The sequence below is a fragment of the Mesoplodon bidens genome (genome assembly GCF_964165515.1).
Source record: "Mesoplodon bidens genome assembly, chromosome: Y".
Taxonomy (NCBI): domain Eukaryota; kingdom Metazoa; phylum Chordata; class Mammalia; order Artiodactyla; family Ziphiidae; genus Mesoplodon; species Mesoplodon bidens.
Genome location: NC_138180.1, coordinates 19,729,625 through 19,745,472, shown reverse-complemented (window position 1 = coordinate 19,745,472; position 15,848 = coordinate 19,729,625). Strand labels below are relative to the sequence as shown.

Sequence of the window (15,848 nt, the reverse complement as noted above, 5' to 3'; positions counted from 1 at the left end):
TTCATAATGTCTTTGCAACTTCTAAATGAAGAGCCTCTTCAAATATTGTTTAGAAAGGAAAGATACCTGTTCATCCCTGTCCACCTCCCTTTCTTCATCCCCTTCCTTGTCCCTTCCCTTTTTTTTTATAGCTTTATTGGAGTATAACTGCTTTATAGTGTTGTGATCCCTTCCCTTCTTGAACAAATTAGTCCATTAAGTGAGGTAAAATAACCCTTTGTCAGCATGGGGGAGGTGGGCATTCAAGGAACCAAATGACTTGGCATTGGGTCTCAGAGTCTGAGAAAGGGGAGAGGATGTCTGCATAAGGAAGCCTGGAGTTGACTGCTGAAGTCTGATTCGTGTGAAAGGGCATCCACATGAGGAAGTGGCCTTGGTAACCACTCTGTACAGATTGTCCTAACCCGTGCCAGGTCTAGAAAATGTGTGGATGGGAAAGTGACAGCTACAAGAATTTACTTAAATACAGGAAGATTGATCAAATAATTAAGGATATTAAGAATATGGTAATCAGTGTTATTTTAATATCTGTGGAGGGAGTTAAAATATGAAAAGGGCAAAAACTAGAATGAAAGGGTGTTGAAAGGGAATGGAGGATGTTAATGTGAACACATGATTTTCAATATAGAGACATTATAGAAAAAAAAACATAGACTATATGTATGCCTATGTTTATGAATGTGTTTGTGAATATGTGTAAATGGTTATGAATATGTGTTTTCATATGTGTGTATGTATATATGTACATAAATCCCCTAGCTCTGCCTATTGAGAGTACCTGGGACCACTGCTTCCCAAGAGCAATGAATACACCTAGTGTCCAGATCTTTGTTTCTAAATACAGCTCTCCAACTGAAGGAACTAAAGCTCTTTGGAGAAATGGCTGATTCTAGAACCACTACAGGGAAAATATAAGATGACCCTAGAACATATTATTGTTTCAAGAAGTAAGGGATCAGCCATAAAAAGAAGCGAAATTGAGTTATTTGTAGTGAGGTGGATGGACCAAGAGTCTGTCATACAGAGTGAAGTAAGTCAGAAAGAGAAAGACAAATACCGTATGCTAACACATATATATGGAATCTAAAAAAAAAAAAAAAATGTCATGAAGAACCTAGGGGTAAGACGGGAATAAAGACACAGACCTACTAGAGAATGGACTTAAGGATATGGGGAGGGGTAAGGATAAGCTGTGACAAAGTGAGAGAGTGGCATGGACATATATACACTAGCAAACGTAAAATAGATAGCTAGTGGGAAGCAGCCGCATAGCACAGGGAGATCAGTTCGGTGCTTTGTGACCTAGAGGGGTGGGATTGGGAGGGTGGGAAGGAGAGCGATGCAAGAGGGAAGAGATATGAGGATACATTTATAACTGATTCACTTTGATATAAAGCAGAAACTAACACACCATTGTAAAATAAGTATACTCCAATAAAGATGTTAAAAAAAAAAAAGACGGGAGATATCACAGAATAATTGGGAAACATCAAAGGATATAGAAGCCAAACTGAATGGGTTTCCACTGGACAAATCTTGAACAATCTCAGCCTCAAAATAAATAATGGCAGAAATGTATTATAGTCAATTGAATAAAATAGGAGTCTATGAGTTCATACTGATTTAAATAATTAAATTGAGTAAATTATGTTTGATGAGGAACAGGATATTTACATAATTACAAAGTACCTTACCACAAAAATTATTAATAATGAAGAAGAAAAAAATAACTTTACAATGGAGAAGACTGGGTGATACACCTTAATCAAATGAGTAACATGATATTCCAGTAAGGTTACAAGTTAAAAGTTTGCCAAAATTGTTTGATAGGAAGCAGTGAGAAGAACAGAGCTTCACCACTGTGTTATTCCTGCTAACTACACATATCCTGAATAATCATGAGACAAATACAAACAGCTAAATCCTACAAAATAACTGATCCATATTCTTTACAACTTTCTAGTTCATGAGATTCAAGGGAAGCCTGAGAAAATTTTCCAGATTAAAAAACTAAAGAGACAGGACAGCTAGATGCAACATGTGACACTGGGCTGATCCTTTTATTATGAAGGACATGATGGGGATAATTGACAAAACTTGAAAGGGGTCTGAGGATTAGTAGCTCTGTGGTCATGTGTCAGTGTTAATTTCCTTATTTTCATGATTATACTTGGATATATGTTTGTAGGAAATACTAGAGGATTTGGGGGAGACATTGCATTGTGTTAGCAACTACTCTCAAATGGTTTGGGAAATAAATTATTTTAATTGTCATTTCAATCTTTCTTTAATTTTCGAGATTGTTAAAAGGAGGCAAAAAAAGAGGAGTAACCCTCCTTTTCCTGGCGACTGCCATAGTTAAAAGCTCAGTTTACAATGGTGGTCAGTTTTTCAGTCTATTTGTGCTAATTTCTGTTACTAACAACATAGCATCTTATTTTCTATTTGAGGTTTTTGGATTTTTCCTAATTATGCTTTTGCTTTTTATTCTATCAAATGTCTATGAATTTGATAAAGTCCTCGGTATTAACACAAAATCAGTAAGATTCATAAAAATAAAAATAAGTTCTTGGAGAAATTTATAAATTTCTACCTGCATTCAAATTGGAGTAAGTTGGCAAGAAATTTATAAGGGGAAAATACTATAAGGAGCACTCCCATTCAGAAACTCAAAATGGTTGCACGTGTTTATCCTGTAAGAGGTCTGTGATGAAACAGCAGGATGAAGGCTATATGTCCAAACTTAAGTGTAATCTTTTAAATCGCCTTTCATGTCAGGCTATGTAAGAACTGGGCAATTCAAGAAGTAAATTAGAACAATTCTTATTTTCAATAATTTCTTAGGTCAACACTTAGAATAATGAAAAACTTATCTTTAACTCCAAGAAATCTGGACAGTTATTAAAGCAAATGTGTTGTCCTACTGGCCTACACCTGGTTACAAACAGCAGTACGATTTCAGAAAAACCTGGATACTGAGTGGGCTTTCTAAATATAGCTTCTTCTTTCTATAAAGGTGTTTTACAAGAATGCTATCTTTTGTGAATATGTGGCCTTTATAAAGGGTACACTAAGGTCTGTGACTTTTAGACCTAGAAAAGATATGAAATATTTTCTTAACCTGGGAATCCACATTTTAGAGGCATAGAAAGAGAAACCCAATGAAATTAAATATTTTACCCACCATCAAATGGCAAACAAGTAATAACGACAGCACTCAAGCCTCTGTCTTCTAAATCCATTGAATGCAGCATAAATAGATTGCAATAACTGCTGATTTTCATTGTCCTCAACACTACATTTCTTCTGTGCCTTATCCCTCTTCTTTTAAGGGGATGACAACATTATCTGCAAACTTTATCTATAACTATTTTTTTTTAATTTTGCTGTTTTGTAAACTTTTTGTTTCTATGTTCAAAATGTGTAAGGACATTTACTTTCTTTCTTTAAACACCTTTGCCTGCATTTATCACATTTTATTGTTGAACTATTGTGTAGCGATAAGTACAAAAGTGCCTCTAGTAGAGGAGATAATATCAGAGGCAACAAGGTGTGTGTATGGGGGGGCGGGGTTAGAGTTGGCATACCTTAAGGGAGATGAAGAGAGAGGGAAGAGAATAGAAAGTTTATTTATTAAAAAAAATATGGCATGTTAGAGAATTTTGGCTAAACTTAATACAACATAGCTTTCCTTAACTTAAATTCCGGGTTAACTTCCACTCTTTACATTGCCACAGACTAGGGAATATACAAAGCAAAAAGATTTTTGGTACCACCATTTTGTGTTAATTTCATAAAGATTTCTACAAGACTTTTAAAAAATAAATTGAAAAACGAAAGTCTTGTCTTTAGCTTATTTTCCCTGCATGCTTGCACTTTAATAAGTTGATAAATGGCATTTAAACTCAATAGTTATGATTAATTCTGTCCCACAATTTTTAAAAGCACTGGGGATTGTGTGCGCGTGCATGGGCGCACCTTTACAACCAGTAAAATAAAGTTCTTCATCTAAAAATTATTATCACTTGGACTATTGAATAAAATCAGATATGATAGAGGGGCCAGCTGTTGGTAGGTTTAAAAGTCACCCTAGGTGATTAATTCATGCAGCAGTGTTGCACGTCTCTCTTTAGATGAAGCACTTAGAAGTATAACCAAGCATGGATCTAATTTCATATCTGAGATGTGTTTTATTTAGAGTTCTTTGGCAAGTGCTTGCTCTATGTGTTTTTATAGTCTTGGTTGTGCTATAAAAATGTCAAAATTATGAATTAACAGATATGCAAAAGTGAAATCCTAGAAGATAGGATAAACATGAAGTCCTCTAATTATCACTCAAATAAGTTTGGTTGACACAGAACTGGGAATCAGATAAAGACATTAATAATTAATAATGCTGAAGTTAAAATCTTCTAGTTACAGTACAAAAGAAATCCTAATTTGTACCACAAGGTAATGAATTCAGTACTTTTCATTTGTTAAACATTTGCTTATTACCCTGCACCGTGCATATAAAACTGTTCCCAAATTTGGAGGGCAAACAGGAAAAACAGACACTCTCTACCCTCAAGTTGTTTATACTGCAGTCAGTGAAATTTCTCTACTTTGAGATCTTTTAATTCCTCAGCTCATTTTAACATCTTCTTCAGATGAATTGTTTTTTATTTGTTAAAACCAATGTTTAGCCCTTGAAATAGTTTCTTCAATGTTCTGATAGTGAAATAGAGTCATCATGGTAATTTACAATACTAATTATAGAGTTGATAGGAGAAATGCTCAAGATTGATAGTAAAGTGATTTCAATAATCTACAAAATGTCTTGAGGTTTCCCAGATAAAAACTTGTCTCCCAGACAAAAATGCACTTATTATTTATATTCCAAGCTTATAAAAATGTTTGTACTTTAATCATATATTTTACAACATCTTTTCATTCATATTTTAAGATATTTTGTTCAGTAGATTATCTCATTTAGAAACTATTGATTTATATATACATACTATGTAAATATTAGTATACATTTCTCAATGACTAGATTAGTGCTTTCTTAACTACTTAAATTTGTTTAATTCATATTGTTGTTCTTCAGCATTTCTTTTACTCACTGGAGCCTATCCTACTGACTTCAAAAAGCCTGAAAAATCTGAAAATCCCATTTATAGTAACTGTATGGAAAATCTTTAAAATAACATATAATAATGGTAGAGAAGAAGTGTATTTAACATTGTGCTGAGATTATTCCATTAATAAAGAGATTAAGCAATAATTCTAATATTCAGACATATAATAAAAATGAAAAACAATCATAATACTGAGCAATGACATTTTCAATAAAGGGAGATATTAAATATTGTATAGGAAACTAGAATCTGCAAAGCAGACAAGTTGGCAATGATTATACATATATTTAAAATATGTTGAAACAGTCATAGACAGTTTTTCTTTTTGGCTGAAAAGAGGCATATTGAAGTGTTTAAGCACTACTTCAACTGGAATAGATATTTAGACACTATACAGAAAACACGATTGCAGACGAGCAGATATTAGCAGGTGTGTGAATGTGTACGTCTGTTTTTTTTCTTTTTTTTTTTTTTTTTTTTTTTTTTGTGGTACACGGGCTTCTCACTGCTGTGGCCTCTCCCGTTGCGGAGCACAGGCTCCGGATGCGCAGGCTCAGCGGCCATGGCGCACAGACCCAGCCGCTCCACGGCATGTGGGATCTTCCCGAACCGGGGCACGAACCCGTGTCCCCTGCATCGGCAGGCGGACTGTCAACCACTGCGCCACCAGGGAAGCCCGTGCATGTCTTTAATTAATGTATTTTCATTCATTCAAAAAGGAGAAGAATACCAAATTTACTTTAAAGGTGGCATTGTGATATGTTAAAGTTCCATTCTTAGACTTTTGCTGCTGTTACTGTTCCTTTAGTATTCACCAAAGAGTACCGTCCTGTCATTTATCCAAGTTAGAAATCTAGGAGCAATCCTAGGATTCTCATTATAGGGTCCACTACCTTCATGCTCCCCCCTCAATAAGTAACAAATTCTTGGTTCTCCTATATAGGAAAGCTCTCTCCAATATACGCCTGCTCTGTCACTCTCCGGGTCCAGCATCTCTGCCTCAGCCTCCCATTGAAGTCACTTCTAGTTCATTCTGTGCAGGGCCATTTTTAAACCTTCCTCAGTCCTAGGCAATTGCCCTTTTAGAAGCTTTACCCTAAATGTTATCAAATGCATTAAAATGTGCCCAAGTCACTTATCCAATATAATTTATAGATAACTATATGAAAGCTGAGTAACATTGCTGTTGTAGTAATATTAGTTGAAAATATTAATTACACAAGTTTTGATCTCAATTTTGCAGATTTGTTTTCATATTCTGGAGCCATTTTTTTCAGGTTCCAAACAATTTTCTAAGTCCTTCTCAAACTCCTAGTCCCTAGTGAGTGTGCTTTTACTGTCACAGGGTTGACAGCCCAGACAGCAAGATGTCTGAAGATGAAGACCATCACAGGGATGAGTAAATCAGATACGTGGAAGTTGGAATGAAAAGTGTTTGTAGAAAAGAATATACAAATCAAGGAAGAAATTGCAGTGTCAATTAATATGATGTATACCAGATGATAGTATTAAAAAGCCAGGTGAAAATAAAATAACTTAATAATGTACATATTTGTCTGATTGTTTACTAGTGATATACTGCTCAGTGTAAGGTGAGAACCACAGATATTATCTTCTGGAAAAAAACCGTTTAAGCCCTAACAGTTTCAGTTTATAAATTTCCTGTCTAATAAATGAGGAATAAAATAATTTACAATAAATTAATTATTTCCTCTTCTGAAGGTACCAATACCACAAATTCAGTCAGAAGATGGATCAAGTTTTTCATACATTTCTCTCATTTCACATTTTTTAAATAAATGAGATTATATTTTGTCTAATGACTACCAGAACAACTATCTGGAAACTGTGACTTCATTATATGTGAGAGAGTATTTTAGGAGATATAGATGTATATTTAGATGGAGATATAAATACATAGCATATATACACAATATTGAATCAGACACAGGAAATGTAGGATAGCTCCAGAGTGGTACACCCTATGTTCTGAGCTGCTCTGAAATGCAGTTCCTTTTTTTTTTTTTTTAACATCTTTATTGGAGTATACTTGCTTTACAATGGTGTATTAGTTTCTGCTTTATAACAAAGTGAATCAGTTATACATATACACATGTTCCCATTTCACTTCCCTCTTGCGTCTCCCTCCCTCCCACCCTCCCTATCCCACACCTCTAGGTGGTCACAAAGCACCCAGCTGATATCCCTGTGCTATGTGGCTGCTTCCCACTAGCTATCTGTTCTAATGGGAGTTCTCTGGGCACAAAGGACACTATTTTCTGTAATGAGATTAGAAGAAAGGATTTGCTTATAATTGCTTCTATAGCAACTAAAAATCTTGGAATCCCACCTTTCAGCATTTTGAAAATCTTAAAGGGGATGTTGTCAGTAACAAAAAAAATTGAAGACTGATTATGTATTTAAATTAATGATTCTTTAAATTCATCTGCCCTTTCATCTTTTAAATTGATTCATGCTTCTCAGAAAATAAAATGTGCTAATCCGTATATCATTTTTCCACTGTGTAGGGCAACTATATCTAAAAACAAAAATACTACCATTTTACTTTCCTTTACTATATTCCTCCACAACTTGTGTTGTACTTTCATATTTTCTTTTCATTCTGCTAGTGAGATATATATACATATATGTATGTATACATATATGTATATATACACATAATATTTAGATTTTAGATATTTGCATTATACAGGGCAATCCATAAAATGGATAGATGCTTAATTTTAATACCATTGAATACAATTTTCATAATTTTATACTTTAATTATTTTTGGAAGCACAAACCAGAAAGGGTAAAGCAAACTTGAAATGGAAAAAGATGACCAAGCTGGCATTTTGCATTTCAGACTTTATATTTGTACTACTCAGTGGGACAGATTATAATAACAAAATTTTGCTTTTGCAAGGAGGTCAATCTTTGCTTCTGCATTGCCTCATCTCTTTTAATCCCATCCAGTTTATTTTTCATCTCAGAAACTGTTTTTCATCTCTAGGAACTCAATTTGGGTTATTTTTGTATCCTCTATATGTCTATTTAAGATGTTGATGCTTTCCTTTAAACTTTTTGAACCTATGAAAATTAGTTATAATAACTGTTTGAATGTCTTTGTTTACTGATTGTACCATTTTTCAGTCTGTTTTCATTAATTAATTTTTCTCCTTGTTATGGGTTATATTTTCCATCATCTTTGCATCCCTAGTAATTCTAGATTGCACGTCAGATATTGTGAATTTTACTTTACTGGTTGCAGGGCGTATTTGTATTTTTGTAAATATTTGTAACTTTGCTCAAAGAGGTAGTTAAGAAATAGTTTGATCATTTTGAGGCTTCCTTGTAAGCCTTATTAGGCTGCAAGTGAAACAATTTAGTCTAGGGCTAATTTGGTCCCACTACTAAGCCTATACCCATTGAATACTCTGTGTATTGAATACTCTAGTTGATGCTGCATGTATTAAATTATATCAAAACATATTTGTATAATCTTAAAGCAATAAATGCAACACATAAAAATATAAAAAAAAAATAAAAATTAACTTTTATTAAATAAAACAAAAATGTTTTCTTCTAGTAATTGTAGTATTTTAACATATTTAAATACTGCATCCCTATGAAATTCATTTTGTTAATAAATATGAAAAGAGAATCCACCTTTATTTTTCACAGGTGACCAGGGACTTGTTCAAACACCAACATTTAACTGTATTACACAAAACATTATGCCACTGGTTTTTATAATTAACAGCTTTATACAACCGTTGTCTTGTGCTGTTTGTTGTTCAATGTCTAAAAGTATTGTTTAATATATATATATATATATATATATATATATATATATATATATATATATATATATATATATATATATATATATATATATTTACTTTTAGCAGTTTAAGCCAGGAGAGTAAATCCAGTTCCTATTACTCCATCCTGTCCAGAAGCACAGGTCTTAAGTGAAATTTAATACCAAAGAAACAGTTCCAAATTTTACAACGGATCTATCACTGGTTGTTAGCATATCTTCCCACACCCAAGACACCAAGATACCTTCTACTCACTGTTAAAGCTTTATGATGAGCGAAACTTCCACCACTGTGCTTCCTTAGCATGTGAGTATATTTTTAATTTACTGGTTATATATATTCTCTAATTATCCATTATTTTTTCCTTCTTTTTGATTAGATATTGATATCCACATTTTTTTTCTAATAGCTCACAGAAATTTTTCTCATTAACAACACCAATAGAAATAACAATAAAAATCGCCTTGGGGGACCAAATTTATATCACATTATCAAGTTTTTATTTTGCTCCCATAAACTTCTGCAAAATACAACCACTGTCTATCATCAGTATCATTAGAACAAAACCAAGTCATTCTAATCTCAAAAGCACAATATTTTATTTAACTTAATAAATTTCACATTATAAATATTTTCTCATAGCATCATCCTTAATTCCTCAGTATTCACTAATATTGGGGGATTTTTCTTTCAGTTATTTGAGACTAAGGATGATTTTATTCATCTCTACAACCTGGTATATATATGTACAATGTTTGTCAAAAGTGGATATTCAAAAAAATTCTTGACTAAATTACGGTAATTCATGTGATCAGTTCTGCAGTTCTTAAAACTTTAAATTACTTGTTAATTCTAAGAGAAAGTCAGATAATTTTTAGAAGGATTTCCAAACCATGCTAAAGTGTCAGCCTTCATTTCCTTGTCTGAGGGAAACAGGAGAGAAATAGGTGTTTTTAAAGTTCTCCAAGCTTCTGTGTCCTTTATACATCCACAATTTTAATCCTTATCATTTTCAAGATTTGCTAAATTATTTGAGGTGATCCATTCTCTTATTAAAGTTACATATTTTATGTCACATACTGAGCATATTAACAAATAACTTACTGATAAATGACAATGCCCATAACATCAGGTTAATCTGATTTCCATGAAATGAGCTATAACTTCAAGAATATTAATTCATCTAATAAGGGTGATGATTTACATAATGTTGCCTAAAATATTTCTCTTGATTATTTAAGAGAGTCTTCCTAGGGGAAAATAGCTGGGAAGTCTATAAAAAAAAATACAACCATGATTAATTTAATTCCAGTCTAAAGGACTCCATATATAATGTATTTGAGAAAACCAAGTCACTATTATAGATTCCGATAAATGGTTGTATATATGAGATATTTTTAATGTAACCCAAATTATAAGAAATAGTTTTTTGGTATAGAAGCAACCACTCTTTTACCTAAAGGAAAATATAAAATCTGAGTTCATTGAAAATTTGCCTCATTGCCCTCTGTTAGTTTGTGCCTGCCCCATCCTTAGGGGCCCAGTTAAGGACTATTCTATCATCCATACATCAGAAGAGAATGTCTGTGTTCTATGTTGATAGTCAGTCTAAACAAATATTTATACAGTTGAGATCAGAGATATAAAATGTCAGTTCCAAATCCACCCATGATAGCACATATACCAGACAGATGACAAAGGTTATAAAGGCCTGTGAAATACTTGAATCATATTTTGCAACCCTTGAAAGAATTCAAGTTGGATATTAGCAGAAACCAGGCTCAGTTCTGTCCATAATCCCCTTTATCTGTCTTCTAGCCAACAATATGAAAACCTGAAGCCAATCTGACAAATAGAGTGTGAAGGGCCTCCTACTGCATTTAAGAAAAAACTGAGACTTGCTGTAGGTAGAAATTATCTTTTCTATTACTATTATTGTTGATGTTGTTGTTATTCATAGAAATAATGAAAAAAAAAACCTAAATAACATTATTCTGCTGGATTCTTTACTATATGCAACACAATAAATTAACTCGCTTCATATTACACTGGGCATATAACATGAAAACATGTGCAGAGAACAGAAATCAGTATCTGTACAGACAAATGCCCCTGTGATAGAGAAATCTATTATTTTAAGTCCAGACAATCAGATCTATTAAGGTGTAAGAGTGTTTCAGTACAGTCCTGCTAAAAGTAAACCTTAAAAGTAAATCAAAAAAAAAAAAAAAAAAGGAAAACTGATGCCACTTAGATACAAAATATAAGATTATGCTATGTATATGGGACAGGATAGAACTCTGAATGCACTCACATGTAGGGAAAGCAATATTAGTGACAAATCAACTAATGTCCTTATTGAGCATAGACGTTCCAAGAAGGGTGAAGAGTACTGTATATTAGATGTAAGACTCATAATATTCAAGTTAGTTGTAAAAGAAACAAGGTAAATGCTTTCAGTCAATAGGATAGGCTGAACTGATATTGAGAATCCTTTCTTCCAATCTGAACACACAGTTTGTTATACTTGTGTTTTCTTTTATATGTTGCTTTTACATGTAGCAACACATAAAAAGAAAATGAACAAGCTTACAAAAAATGGGGGGATCCCCAGTCTCAGGATTTAAGGAGAAAAAACAAATTCAACATTAGAATAGTGAGGAGGAGTTGAAACCAAGAAATTCAAGGGGGCCCTGGAAATAATAAGCCTTGTTTTTGAGGGCTGGCTTTAAATATCTGTTGTCTTATCAGAAAACAGGTAGATGCTGTTGTCTTATCAGAAAACAGGTAGATGCTGGAAAACAATAGAATAATATCTTCAAAGTACTGAGCACATATAGCTGTCCACATTAAAATTCTACACCTCATTTTAAAAAACTACTCAAGAACAAGAAGTAAAGAGATTTTCATTCATAGACAAAGAGGAATTACCACCCACAAACTGTAACAACAACAGCAACAAAATGACTAAAGCAGTAGCAGCAGCTATTGGAATTGTCTGAAGGCATTAAAAAATATTCTGATGCCTGAAGCCAATACTTGGAGTTTTTTTTTTTTTTAACCAAAGTGATCTAGGCGGTGTTTCAATAATGGGAACTTTAAAAAGTTCTCACATAATTCTCATGTGTTTTAGGCAAGATTGGAGACCATTGTACAAAGAATGTTCTTCAGTAAGAAAGAAAATAAGCATAAAAAGAAGTAGGAAGGTGCACTGAACAGTGACCAGCAAAGAAATTTGTAATGTTGGAATGAATCTGAATAACGGTTGAGTGTAAAAAATAATAGCCAATGGGGGTGTGTACAAAGTAAAATTAAAACACTAGATAATATACTGAAATACTGGAGATCAGATTTAAAATTGAGGGGTCCATGAACCGCTTAGGAGGAAGATGAGATAATTAGTTTTAGACTTTTTCAAGTTAGACATATATGTCAAATTTTTCAGAAAACACTAAAAATGAAGACTTCATATATGATTCATAAAAATGGGAGACCATAAAAAGAGAATGAAAAATGTGTTTAAACGAAGTTAGTACCGGGAGGGATAAAACATGGAAAAATAAAGGAGAAATAGATCAATAGTCACAATACATTTGAACACAGAGACAATAAAAATAAATTAAAAAATTCCAGTTTATGCTGCTTACAAAAGACATATATAAACTATTTTTAAGATGCAATGCAATACTTCACTCGAAATAATTAATTATATACATGATAAATGATTTTTAAGATTACATATTTGGCATGATGACATGTATATAAATTTTTAAAACTCAAAGCAATCGTGTTTTTCATGGATTCATTTGCATATAGTAAAAAGTTCAAGCATGGATTCAAAGTATTTATATTCAATTCATGATACCAGTTATCTAAGAAGAGGAAAAATGGGACTGAAATGAGAATAGAGAGGAGAGAAAAGAAATGTGTGTGTATCTGTGTGTTTGTGTGTGTGTGTGTGAACACATGTACAACAAATATGTGCTTCTTTCACAGCATGATTCACTGTATTCCATCACAATATTAATAAGATTTCATACAATATGGGCATCTCTGCAGAAATTAAAATTGTCCCATGCTTATGTGTATTGGGTAATGAGCTCTCCTTACTATTTCCATCCATTCTTCATTTAAAATCTAGAAATGTGAATGGGCTGTTAGAATTTAGTTAGTGAGCCAATTATCTTTACAGAACATGCTAGTTATGCACAGCTTTTCCTTGGCTTTATGTTTTAAAATAGCAGGCATTCATTTTACGTCTTTAATTGATGGCTGTCACACACAATTAGTTTGAAATTTCTTATCAATATGCTTGAAATACATTTGGTTGAATCATTGGAGTAATATTTTTTGAACTTACCCAAAAGTATGTGTTTAGCCTTCCTAAACACAGTGGCACATTTCCAAATGCAAAGTAGTTGCATTAGAATTATTCGTAATATGAAGACATTCAATATTTGTGGCAACAAATTTTCTCTTGAAAACTTAGCTTCCAGATGGAAGAAAAATAAGGGTAGAAATGTATTTAAAGGGAAATTTGAAGATGAGAAATCAAAGTTCACATTCCATAGTGAAAGAAAAAGGGTTAATAATTACAGAGAGAAAGGCAAATACAATGCAAAAATTATTGGAACATATTTTGCTCAATTACAAACAAACTTACATGGTAAGTTGTAGCTTCCATTATTGCACCAATTTGTAGCATATTTTAATATTTTCATTTTGAAAGGAAAATTTTAAAAAGTCATCTATTGTTTTTTTAGAAAGTATCTAGAGTGGTTGAAGTGAAATAACTTTCAGAAAATGTGTTAAAATGGGACTACAAAAGACTTAGGAGGACATATGCTTGGTTCTTATAATTGACAGTTTGCAAATCAGCCATGGGGATACACATTATTTCCAATTTAAAATGAATGATGATTCTATATACATATATATGCATCTTATCATATTGATTATAAACCAAGTAAAATCTCATGAAATCTGAGTATGTTTGAAAAACTTAAACCTATTTTTATGTTTTTCCAAACACTAGAAAATGAAAGCAATTTCTGTTGTTTGTCATTTTCTTTTGGACTCTCTTGGCTTCCTGAAAATAATTATGTCAAGATATTGGAGAAATATTCATAGGAAGCAACAGAAGCCATGAGAATAGAGACCTACACTGCTTCCTCATTAGAAAAAATAAAATAAAAATTCCTGTCTATCCATTTCAAATTACACTCAGGGATGCTTATAATATAGAATTTGAAAGTTGAATACATACTAGTTGTCAAGTAGTCAGCCCCGTTGATTATTCATGCATTCCCTCCTAAGTATGTTGTTCTTAGAATTCAGAGGGGTCCTTTAATCACACCCCCCATCTTGACCACTCACATCTCCAGATTTCCTACTTCACAGCATACTGGTGTTTAACTTATTAAACAAATATTTGTTGAATAATTACTATGCATGCTAAGCAAAGGGGATCAAAGATGAATGAATATTCATTTGTCTTTAAGGAGACACAGTCTACTGGAGAGAGGCAGAACTGTGAACAGATGACTGCATAAAGAGGCAAAGTCAAGTCTTATTTATTCAGAGGAAGAAGTCCCCGTGATCAAGCAACAAGTAAAATCATTTCAGTGTGCAAGACATGGATTTGTGATTGAAAATGCACAAGTATATTTATTATCCATCATAGATGATCACCTATTATAATCAGTGAGATTTCTTAATGGCACAGCATCTAGAGGAGGATGTCATGCATGAACCTGTCATATTCAGAAAGTAAGGAAGTGGCACAGTGGGAACAATTCAGGAAAGTAAATAAAGATGACAGTAGATTTAAAATCTACTTTAACTGTTCTTACTATTATTAATCTATTTGGGCAAGTAGTAGTTTTCATTGATGTTAGCATTTTTTCATCCACAACTTGAAATCAGACATTAAATATTAATATTATAAAAATATTACAAATCGAATTCATTCACAAATTTATAAAAATAGATCAGCACCAGAGACCTATTTATTGGAAACAAAGTAGGTAGAACAATGAAACTCATTTATAGTTCCTCCTCAACCAAAGTGGACAGTAGTTTTATATGTAGAGGTCAATCCTGGGCCAGAGGCTATTTAATATTTTCATCAAGTCTAGGATGATAGAAAAGCATGTGGATTTAGTCATTTACAGTTCTCTTTAGTTGATAAGACTGATTAATACTTTGTCAAGATCAAAATTCAACATGACCGTAATATGACCTTGACAAATTGAAGAAGTGGTTTAAAACAATGCAATTTAATAAGTCTAAGGGTCAGATATGGGCTTTAAAGGGATTGGGAAGGAAATGGAAATTATAATAATGTAGGTGACACCATGCCAGTGAGAATGCATTTGTGTGTGTAATATAATATGTAACAAATAATATTGAGTATGACTTGAGTCAAGAATATAGCAATAGCTTTTTTTTTTCTCTCTCTCACCATGGCATAGTGCTTACTCACTCACAAATATTTCTAATACATTTCATCAAAATTTCATCATTAAATCCTGTATCCCTGCTGATAAAATTAAAAGTAATTCTAAGATATATAAATGAAGAGAAGGGTATGAAGGTACAAATAAGTGGGTTAATATTAATGAAATTACTTTGTATTGTGCTTTACAAATACGATTTATGCATTTATCTTGTTACTAACACATTCATTCATTCATTCATTCAGCAATCATTACATATTTATAGAACTTCTACTATGTCCCAGGCACTGCATTAGGTGCTGGTAATACAAGGTGTGGAAAAGCAAGCATTGTCCATATTTCTTAGAGCCTGCAGTCTAAAGGATAATTACTAATTGTAGTAAATATAGACAGGGTACTATGAGCCATGGGACAGGGAGCCTTTCTCACCTGGAAAGATGAGGAA

General features: G+C 32.8%; 1 long non-coding RNA gene across 1 annotated transcript; it reads left to right on the top strand.

The window, feature by feature from the left end:
* The first annotated feature begins 10,764 nt into the window (after positions 1-10,764).
* LOC308609610 lies at positions 10,765-15,407 on the top strand. Its single transcript, XR_014014318.1, has 2 exons — positions 10,765-10,852; positions 14,447-15,407. It is a non-coding gene; the product is annotated as an uncharacterized lncRNA (long non-coding RNA).
* The last annotated feature ends 441 nt before the right edge of the window (positions 15,408-15,848 follow it).